The sequence below is a fragment of the Cupressus sempervirens genome, chromosome 4, assembly GCF_028749045.1.
Source record: "Cupressus sempervirens isolate cs-2001-9-10 chromosome 4, ASM2874904v1, whole genome shotgun sequence".
In the NCBI taxonomy this organism is placed as follows: Eukaryota; Viridiplantae; Streptophyta; class Pinopsida; order Cupressales; family Cupressaceae; genus Cupressus; species Cupressus sempervirens.
The window spans coordinates 143,996,165-144,006,499 of record NC_143121.1 but is presented as its reverse complement, the minus strand read 5'-3'; positions in this window follow the sequence as shown (position 1 = coordinate 144,006,499).

Sequence of the window (10,335 nt, the reverse complement as noted above, 5' to 3'; positions counted from 1 at the left end):
ATCACCAAGTCACACAGTGCTGATTGAGTTTGAGCTACATGCAAGTGATTACTATGGACCAACATTCAACTTCAACCAAGTACCAAAGATTTCCAAGCATTGACAATGTTTTTTGAGTATCAAAACATCATCAAGTTTGTCTTTAGAACCTGATTTATAGTAGTTGGGCCGATGAAATTGGTATTGTAGTCAACTCTAGTAAGTTGTGATTTAGATTGGTATATATGTAAAGCATTGTATCATATCCAATAAAGTATGAAAAGAAGAATATGATGAGTAGGAGTGTGAATTGAAGAAGACTACAAGCAATAAAAGGGACAACAAAGATTTATCTATCACAACTAGGTGATCATTGCATTATAAGGAATCTCAATGGTGTAGGAGCACCTAGGGTAAGGTCAAAACCTATAGTCTAGTTTTTGGTTTATGGATGGTCTAAAAAATTATGCATTAATAAGGACTAGTGATAAATTCACAAGGTGTGCTTAGGAGGTTTCGAGTTAGTAGGTTTTGGTTTAGGAGTCTATATCGGTCAATTAGGTCCTAATAGTTGAAAATTGCAAAAATTTCTCTAGAGGAAAAAATGAGGTAAAATGTCAGAAAAGGGGGCAAGGATTGTGTCAAGATGGCCCTTAAGTGTTCTAAGGTCATCCTAGGAGGTTTGGTAACATTCTTTGCAAGTTTGGTAAGTCTAAGGGAAATTACAAAAGTTGTCAAAAAGTTGCATTGGCAACTTTGCAATTTTACAAAATTGCTTGAACTATTTTTAGGTAGTTTTGAAAAAGAAAAAAGTTTGGGTACTTATGGTTCAAACTATAGACTAGGAGAAATCATGAATTCTATTTAAGATTTTTCCCACTTAGTTCGGGTTGGATAGTTGGGTGTATAGACAACACTAGTATCATGATAGTTTTGCTCTATCTGAGTGTAGTTTGGAGTTTTTTGTTGAATTTTTGGATTGGATAGAGGTCTATTTCTAGTGAATTAGGATCTTGTTTCCATTTTTTAATTTGTGTGCAATTCTTTTGGTTTCAAGTAGGAATTCAATAAGGTTTTGAAAATTATTTGTTTTTGTAAATCTTGTTGTCTAGTTTTGAGTAGCAATCATCAAATGGGCTATAGATTGAGTGTCCTTGGTCTAATCACCATATCTCTTGGAGAAAAAGTAGTAGCCTCTATAAATATTTTAAATATGGTTTATTGAGTTTTTGGAAGACCATTTTTTGTGTGTACAACCAAGCCCTAGGCAAGCTAGCAAACTTGGCAAGGTCCAAGGAAATGCTTGTAAAGAGTTCTTATGAAGAACAAATGATTGGCATAGGCCCATCCTAAATTGATAAGGTAAGAGAAATGTATGAGGCAAGATAAAATCAAAATAGGAGGCTAAGTATGGATTTTGACACTTGCAAGAAGGAAAACACTAGTATTGCTTCCAAAACCCTTGAAAATAGGGTTTTATGAATCCATACAGTATGAACATTGCTGGAACCCTAGACTTACAAAATCTTCAAGAGGTGCTCATAGGGAATAAAAGTCTAGTATAAACCAAGGTGCTTTTTAAAGAAATTTTGTAAGTTATAGCTCTTTCCTTGATTCTAGGAGGGCTAATAGGGGCTCTTAGGACTACAAGGCCTAACTAGTCAATCTTGTGATTTGTGTGAAAGAAGCTTAAAAGAATGGTGTAGAATTATGGTGAGTGCATTAACAACCTCATTAGGAGTGTTCCAAATTTTTTTTGAGGCACTTGGTGTTTTGAGAAGTTTTTGCATTTCTAGACCAAAGAAGGCATTTGGAGTGAATTGGGAGAATGGCATTGGGGTTTTGAATTGGTGGGTGAGTTTCTTTGGGAAGGGGATTGTAGAGGAATCCTTTGAGTTAGGGCTAGGAGAGAAGACCCTACAGTGGACTAGGAGTAGCCTGGGAAGAGCTGGAAGATCTTAGTTAAAGAATCTCCCCATCACTCAACCAACAAATTAGAGTTGCAGATCAAAGATTAGCCATTGGTTCATCTTAACAAGTGTATCAATTAAATCCTTTAACAGGGTTGTATTGCATAAAAATGTAGGCAGAAGGATTTGTCACTTTATAGAATGTAGTGCTGGCTGCGGTCCTCTAGTGAGTTCCATGCCATGGCCTGGCTATTATATGCGGGCTGGGTCAGTTTTCCAGTCATATGAACCAGACGAATGATCGACGTTAGGTGGGCCCCTTTATGGCGGGGAATGGACGTTGGGTGCCTATTCCTACATGATCATGAAAACCTCAAAATATTAAATAAAACATGCAAATAAGGATGACATGGAATAACAAATATCTTAAACTATTGAAAATAACACCAATGCAAACCTCACAAAATCATCAAGTGTAGATGATTTCACATTATGGGATGTGGTTGCTCACAAATCCTGCAACATAACAATGAGGTAGATGGTAGATGTGGAAATGAGGAGAGGGCTCTCCTTTTATAGGAAAATGGATGCAATGGACCACTGAGATTCAATGCAAGATGAAGGGCTAGGATCTCTCAGGATCGATGAGGTGTCCATGAGGTGGAGGCCAAGTAGACTCCATGTGGATTAGGGTTTTGACCATTCAAAGGGGGCAAGATGCTCACACATGTGTGAGAAACCTTTGATGGTGACATGTTCATGAAAAGTGCAAGAGGTGTGAGAAGCATGGCTTCTCACACATGTGTGAGACAACTTGATTCTCATGCAAGAGGACAAGTGTGCAAGAGGTGTGAGAAGCATGGTCTTCTCACACATGTGTGAGACACCTTGATTCTCATGCAAGAGGACAAGTGTGCAAGAGACATGTAAGACATGAGGGGTATGGGAAGTGTGAACATCCTTCACACATGTGTGAGCACACACTTAGGATTAAAAGGTAATTATCAAGGTGATTAGGAAAAGCAAGTGGGATTAAGCAAGTGGGTAGGTTTGGAAAGATGGGTTAGTTAGGAGTAGTGAGGTTAGGTGAGGGTTAAAGTTAGGAGCCATGTGCTCAAATAGGATTAAATGTAATATTTAATTCCAAGTGGGATTAGGAAAGGGATTAATTAAGTAAATGAAGTACTTAATTAAAGGGAATGGGTTAGGATGCAAGGGGAATATGTTAGGATTTAAATAAAATTTAGTTTATTTAAATTAAGAAAAGGTGAACATAATTAAATAAATGTAAAATTTATTTAATTAAAGGTAGGGTAGTTAAATGAATAATAAATATTTATTTAATTGGCTAGGAAATGGTTTTTGGACATTTTTAGGTGTCTACATTTTTTCCCTCTTTGATATAGCATTAGTAATGTTATATCAAAGAAGAATAAAATATAGTGGCTGGGAGGATAAGACTAGTAGCATGATGCCCTTGTCATGGAAGGATGAGGAAGGATGACAAGGATGGAAAGGTATGCCCCCTCAAGAGGACATGTGGGTTAGGAGAACACAAATGTTCTCTCGAAATGGATGAGAGTATGGAAGGGAGTGGAAAAGTTATGTTGCAATGATGTGAACAACCTAAGTTTGATATTGTAGTCAACATTATGCACCAAGGTATGAGGAACCAAGATGACAATGTGTCAACTACATGATAAAAGGGGTCTAATACAACCATATGCCTTATGAAACCATGATATGGAAGACCATGATTCTTGGGGACAATAGGATACAAAGACCATGATAAATGCAAAAAATACTAATGCATACAAGTAATCAAGCAATTATGCACAAAAAATCAAAAGCAAACCAACATTTTTCCCTTAGTCAAGCTGAAAACCCATTAATGGATTGATTGATGATGATTGATTAAGGATGCCAAAGCTAATGCTAAGCATAATGCACATCCAAGGATTGGGAAGGATTAATCCCATGATAATGTTGAATATGGTTAATGGATTTTCAGTTGATTGGGTCAAATTGATGAATTGATGAAGGATTGATGTACAAGATTGCAAGATTATATTGATTGGATTAGTATTGATTGCATAGTGAGATTTTTTTTTTTTTTTTTTTGATTTTTATGGTGGATAGAAGAATGAACATTGGTGAGATTGGAAGAATGATGTTGATAGGAAGAAGAATGATTAGAGTAGAATTGATTTGATGCGAAAGAATTAGAAGAAGGGAAAATTGATTGAATGAGAGGATGAATGAAGTTGATTGAAGTGAGTTGGAAGAATTAGATCGAATGAAGGTGGGATAGAATGGATAGAAATGAATTGATTGAATGAATGTGGGATAGAATGGATAGAATGGATTGGGACCAATGACAAGGGAGAGCCAAGGCATGGTAAATGGAGGAAAAGCAACAAGATTCGATGGACAAAAGGGATGGTGAAAGGATATGAAAAGCCAAATGATATGGTGTCAGAAAATGCGGAACCAAGGACCATGTTTTGAAGGAGTCCTAATGCTCCATACCAAGGATAGGAAAATGGAAGGAAATGTGTGTGAAAAAGGAAAGATGGTAGGAAGTCTAGCGTACGGAGGAAGAGAAGGCATGTGTTCTTCCAAAGCATGTATGAAGATTTTATTATTGTGCATCTAGTGGTGATCATGAGCATGGGTATGAAAGGGGAATGAATAAGGGATATGGGAGGGAGGGTATGAAAAAGGGATAATGATATGGAGAGTATGGATGAAATGTGGAATATGAAGTGGAGGAATGATATGGAATAACCAAGACCAAAAACATATGAAAGGAGCATGCATTTATGTAGGAGGATGGATGGAAAATGGATGAACATGACAAACACAATGGGATGAAAGATATGGATAGCAGGTCAAGATCAAATATATGGAAGAATTATGGATGTATATAAGACAATGTATGGATAATGCGGAAGGGATATGGAAAGTGAGCATGTGGATGGATGAAAGGAAAGTCAAAGTCAAGATCAAAGAGGAAAGAAAATGATGAATGGTAGATGGAAGCATGGAAGGTATGTATGAAAGAGCAGTATGGATGGAGCTTGCCCCCAATGTAGAGTGCAAGTGGAAGAGGAAAAGTGAATGGATGGATAAGTGGAATGGGAAGGCAATGGATGCATGATAGGAAAATGAAGGGAGGACTCATGAATCTATTCATATGGATGGTATCCCTTGATATTTTTTTATTTTTTATTTTTTTTATTTTCAATGGATTTTGACTATTTGCTCATAGATGTTGGGAGGGTAGTGAATGGAGGACAATGACTTATGAAAAAGTTTGGAATAAGGGGGTGGAGTGGGTGGGAGGAAGACATGGTTGATGGATGCTAGGTTGGAAGACTTGTGAATGAGTGGATGATGGAGTGGAAAGATCATCATTGGCACACACCTTGAAGGGTGATGGAAAGGAGGAAATTGTGGAGTATATGTAGGAGAAAATTTGGATTTTGGGATATAGGGACCCAAAATGGATGAAGGAGATGATGGATGTAGAATGGTGGATTTGGGTATATAAGGACCCAAAATGGATGTGGAAAATGGAAGCTTGGATGGATTATGAATGCGGGAAACCTTTGGATTAGCAAAATTGGATGTCATTTGGAATCTTTCTTTGAGATTCATTGCTACATTAAGTAGCTTTGGAATCCACATAATTTTTGCATTTTTGATTTTGAGCCTTTGTGGCCTTTTGATTTTTCTTTGGATCATATTTTTCTTTTCTTGGACATGTCTTTTAGAGGGGACATGTTGATCCTTGGGCTTTTGTGGATTTTTAGCTTTATTTTCTTTTTCTTTAGCATCCAATTTGCTTCCATTGGCCATAGTATGGGTGCATGAAGAAAAATGGGGTGGAGAGCGTATGGATGGTGAACATGGTAAGGAATGCAAGGATGTGTGCCTTTGTTGATCTTTAGGAGCATGAGGAAGGACCTAGAATGGACAAAAGTGAGGAAGGACTAAGAATATGGATATAAGGTCCCAAAATGGACTTGGAAGAGGAATGATGGGAAGCTTTAGGTTTGGATGGAGGAATTTTGGATTTGGAAGTAGTGGAAGGTGTACCGACATCTTGAGACATTATTTCTACAATGGGATATTGATCATTTTCGATACAAGATGCGAGTCCAGGTAGATGGGATACATGAGTGGATTGGATAGGTGGGATAGGATCATGAGGGGGATTATGAGGGAGAATAGGATCATGAGATGGAGGGGGATCATGAAAGGAAAATGAAGGGGTACTTTGATCTTGACTTAGAAGAGGATCATGGAGTGGAATGCATGGATCATGAGATGGAATAGGATCATGAGATGGAGTGACTTGATCTTCACATGTAGGAGTATTAGTGGATGGAGTAGAGGGAAATTTTGCATGAAGTGGAGGGTCTACAAATGCTAACTCTTGAGATGGAGTGGAAGTGGTAAGTTGCGTGGTACATGGAATTTATTGATCTTGATCAGGAAGGGGATCATGAGATGGAGTAAGAGGGATAAATGGATCTTGAGGGATAAGGCAATGATGGGATGGAGAAATGCTCGGATCTAGATGAGAAGAGGATTCTATAATGTCATGCTTTGGAGGAAGGTCTTGAGATGGAATCAGGGGTATCATTGTGGGTGATTGGCTCACTTTATCTTGTTCTTTACACTTAGCCAAGAATGATGCTAAATAACCCTTATGAGGTGGGGATGACATTTTTGAAGGATTAGGATTGTGTGAAGGTGTAACTATGGGTAGGGGATTGCATGGAGGGTTGGGTTTGGATTTCAAGTGTGTTTCAAACACTCAAGAATGTCAAACACACCAACAAACCTATAAGGTTGCAACTAGGATGTACAAGGATCAACTAGAGGGTGTCCTTGATATACGTAAGGTAGGTGAGGCCCAAATCTATAGATGAAAGAAAATACTACCACATAGCTGGGGGGAGATGGTAACCCAAATCTCCTCCTTCACTTCCCAAACGTATAAAGTTCTTTGGGGCTTAGCCAAGAGTGACAATATTTTACTTCCAAGAGAGGTGTCTTTCGATTCACCTCCCAATTTTTATACTCCGCTAGAACACTAGAGTTGAGATCATCCCAAGGGGTGATGAAATCCCCAAGCAGCCTCCTAAAAAAGAAAGAAAAATAAAACCATTTATTTCCTGTGCACCCAAGATCACTTGAAGGTGTGAGGGGAGAGAATGCATAAGTGGTCTTGAGGTTTAAAAGACACATGTTCTTTCCCAATGAAACTTTAGATTTTGTAATCTACTTGAAGACGCACATGTTTATAACATACAATGTTCTTTCCAACTTGACAATGTCATAAAAATTGAGAGTTTGCCAACATAAGTAAAGTGAGGGTCATTCACATAAAAAAATTTGATATGGAAAGATTGTTTAATTTATGCACCAAAATGAAGTGTATATTGCAATATTCATTGATCCTTAGACATGCAAGCTTATGTGATCATTCATTCCAAAGGAAAAGCATTCGATTAACCATGCATTCAAGATTGAGTTTTAGCATTAATCATGCATTCAAAGATGAGTGTTTATGCATACAAGTTCATTCCCAAGACAAAATTAAGGCAAAACCTGCAAGCAATATGGTTAGTGAGAAAAATATCCCTGCAAACACAAGTTAGGGCAGCAAAAATGTAGGACAAACGTGAAACAACCCTACAATGAAAGTGTTAGCACAAAGTTTCATCTTTGATAGAAAAAAAGAAGATATAAACAACATCAAAATCTCATGAAACCAACATCAGTGCGACGGGCTCAAAATCAACTTTTTAGCTATATTTTATTTTGCAAAAACGGAGCTTGTATGCTGAAGTTATGAGCAAAAAATGGAAGGTTTCTCCTTATGGCCTATAAGGGCATGTGGAATGCTTGTGCAGTGATGACATTAGCAACTTGCGAGGTTAAAATTGACGGTTAGAGGCATGTCAAGCAAATTGTTCTTTTTTTTTGAGGTTTCTGAAGAGAAAAAGAAATCCTAGATTGGTTAGTAAAAAGCCAATTTTTTTTTTTTTTTGCAAATAAAGTTTTAAAAAAAAAAACTTATAATTTAAACTAAGTATAAAAGAAAACAAAAATGTGTAAGAGGGCCAGAGGGTTTTTTGAGACTAGGCAGAAGATGAGTGGGAGGGAGGTCTGGCATTTTGGCAGAGTGGCGTGTTGGTGGTAGCCATGAGGGCAGATGGGGATGAGGTTTTGGTTGCATGTGTTTGTTCAGGCAAAGAGGCTGCCACGAGCAGAGGGTATCATGCCGTGGGTGAGGGAAGCATAGAGGAGCGGTGGATGACATCGAGCGGGGTGGTTGGAGGGTTTTGCAGGGAGTGGAGGGGGGTTTTGAGCAAGTGACAGGGCATAGTGAGGTGTTAGATAGGTGGAAGCAAGCAGAAGGGAGGTGGTACAAGGATTTTTGCAAGTGGTGAAGGCAATGGATATCATAGTGGTGGTTGTAGAGTTTTGGCGCAGGAGGCGGTGAGGGAAGTGCAATAGGGAGGAAGCGGGCAATGAGTTAGGGTTTGGAGTAGTGGAGTGAAGCTAAGTGGGGTAGCATGGGAGGTTGAGGAGCAGAGCCGAGTGGCTGCAATGTGGAGCCAAGTGGTTGTGACAATTTTAAGCATCTAAATTTTGATATGCCTCTAACCATCAATTTTAACATTGTAGGTCACTGACATCATCACTGTACAAGCATTCCACATGCCCTTATAGGCCATAAGGAGGAACCTTCCATTTTTTGCTCATAACTTGAGCATACGAGCTCCATTTTTGCAAAATGAAATATTGCCGAAAAGCTGATTCTGAGCCTGTCACACTGATGTTGGTTTCATGAGATTTTGATGCTATTTATATCTCTACTTTTTTTGTCAAAGATGAAAATTTGTGCTAACACTTTAATTGTAAGGTTGTTTCATGTTTTTCCTACATTTTTGTTGTTCTAACTTGTGTTTGTAGGGATATTTTTCTCACTAACCATATTGCTTGCAGGTTTTTCCTTAATTTTGTCTTGGGAATGAACTTGTATGCATAAACACTCATCTTTGAATGCATGATTAACGCTAAATTTGGGCCTCATGTACCTTTCATATATCGAGGAAACCCTCTAGTTGATCCTTGTACATCCTAGTTGCAACCTTATAATTTTGTTGTTCTGTTTGACATTCTTGAGTGTTTGAAACACACTTGCCTTGTACATATTTCCTTGTTTGATTTAGCATCTTAAAACCTAAAAATCCAAAAACATCATAAAACATAAAAATCCAAAAAATCATAAAAGTTCAAAAATCTAAAAAAATTCAAAAAAAACAAAAAAAAGTCTTCATTTAGGTTCCCTTAGTCAAGTTGTCCACATCAATTCCACATCACTTCTTCTTTCCATCAAAGTCATCACCCTCATACATATCTTATCTTCATCATTCAAACCATTTCCTTGATGTCTTAATCATCTCTACTTGTCCAAATCATTTCCTCATCATTCAATCTCATTCCTCATCTTCATCCTAGTCATGCTTCATCACCATCCATATCCAATTTCCTCTGCCAATATCATAATTCATCCTTAATTCAGTCCTTCACATCATCATCCTTCTAATCCAATCCCTTGTCAAATTCAGTCATTTCCAATCAATTCTTAATTTGATCCATTTACATATTCCTTCATAATCGATATTTCTAATTTCATTCATGTCTTCTTCTAATTCAACTTTTCATAACATCTTCTACTTTGGACATAGGAGCAGAGTCATACACATTGGACTTTCATTCAAATTTCACATTCACTTGTTTATAGTATCATAGGGTTTTATCAAATCAAATCAAACCCTTATCCACATCAAATTCAATCAAATCAATATCAAATCTAATCCATTTCAAATCAAATCAATACAAAGTCCAAAGCTCCTAGTCCTAAGTTCATATTCCATCCATCCTCAAATCTTTCATCACTCTTCATCTAACATCCATGGATCCAAATTTGCTTAATCAAATGGTTGATGATCTTGCATGACAATATGGAGTTAAACCTCCCGTTCAACCTACATATCAAATCCATCCTCAACTATTCGTATCCAACTCTCATCCATCTCATGTTCATTATTCTTCTACCTTTGACAAGGGAAATCCACCTAATTATCCTTCACCTACATACAATTCCATTCATAGTCCACACCATTCCTCAAACGCAAATGCCCTTGCCATGGAAATAGAACAATTAAAGAATTATCTCTTAGCAAGCCAACAGAAAGAGGTCACCTTCCATTCCATGTGTCCTCTTCCCCCATGTTTCAAAGATCCTAGTCCTCATGTCCCATCCAACCCCAACCCTCCATGCAATCCCCTACCCATAGTTACACCTTCACACAATCCTAATCCTTCAAAAACATCAAAATCCAAAATGTATTGCATAAAA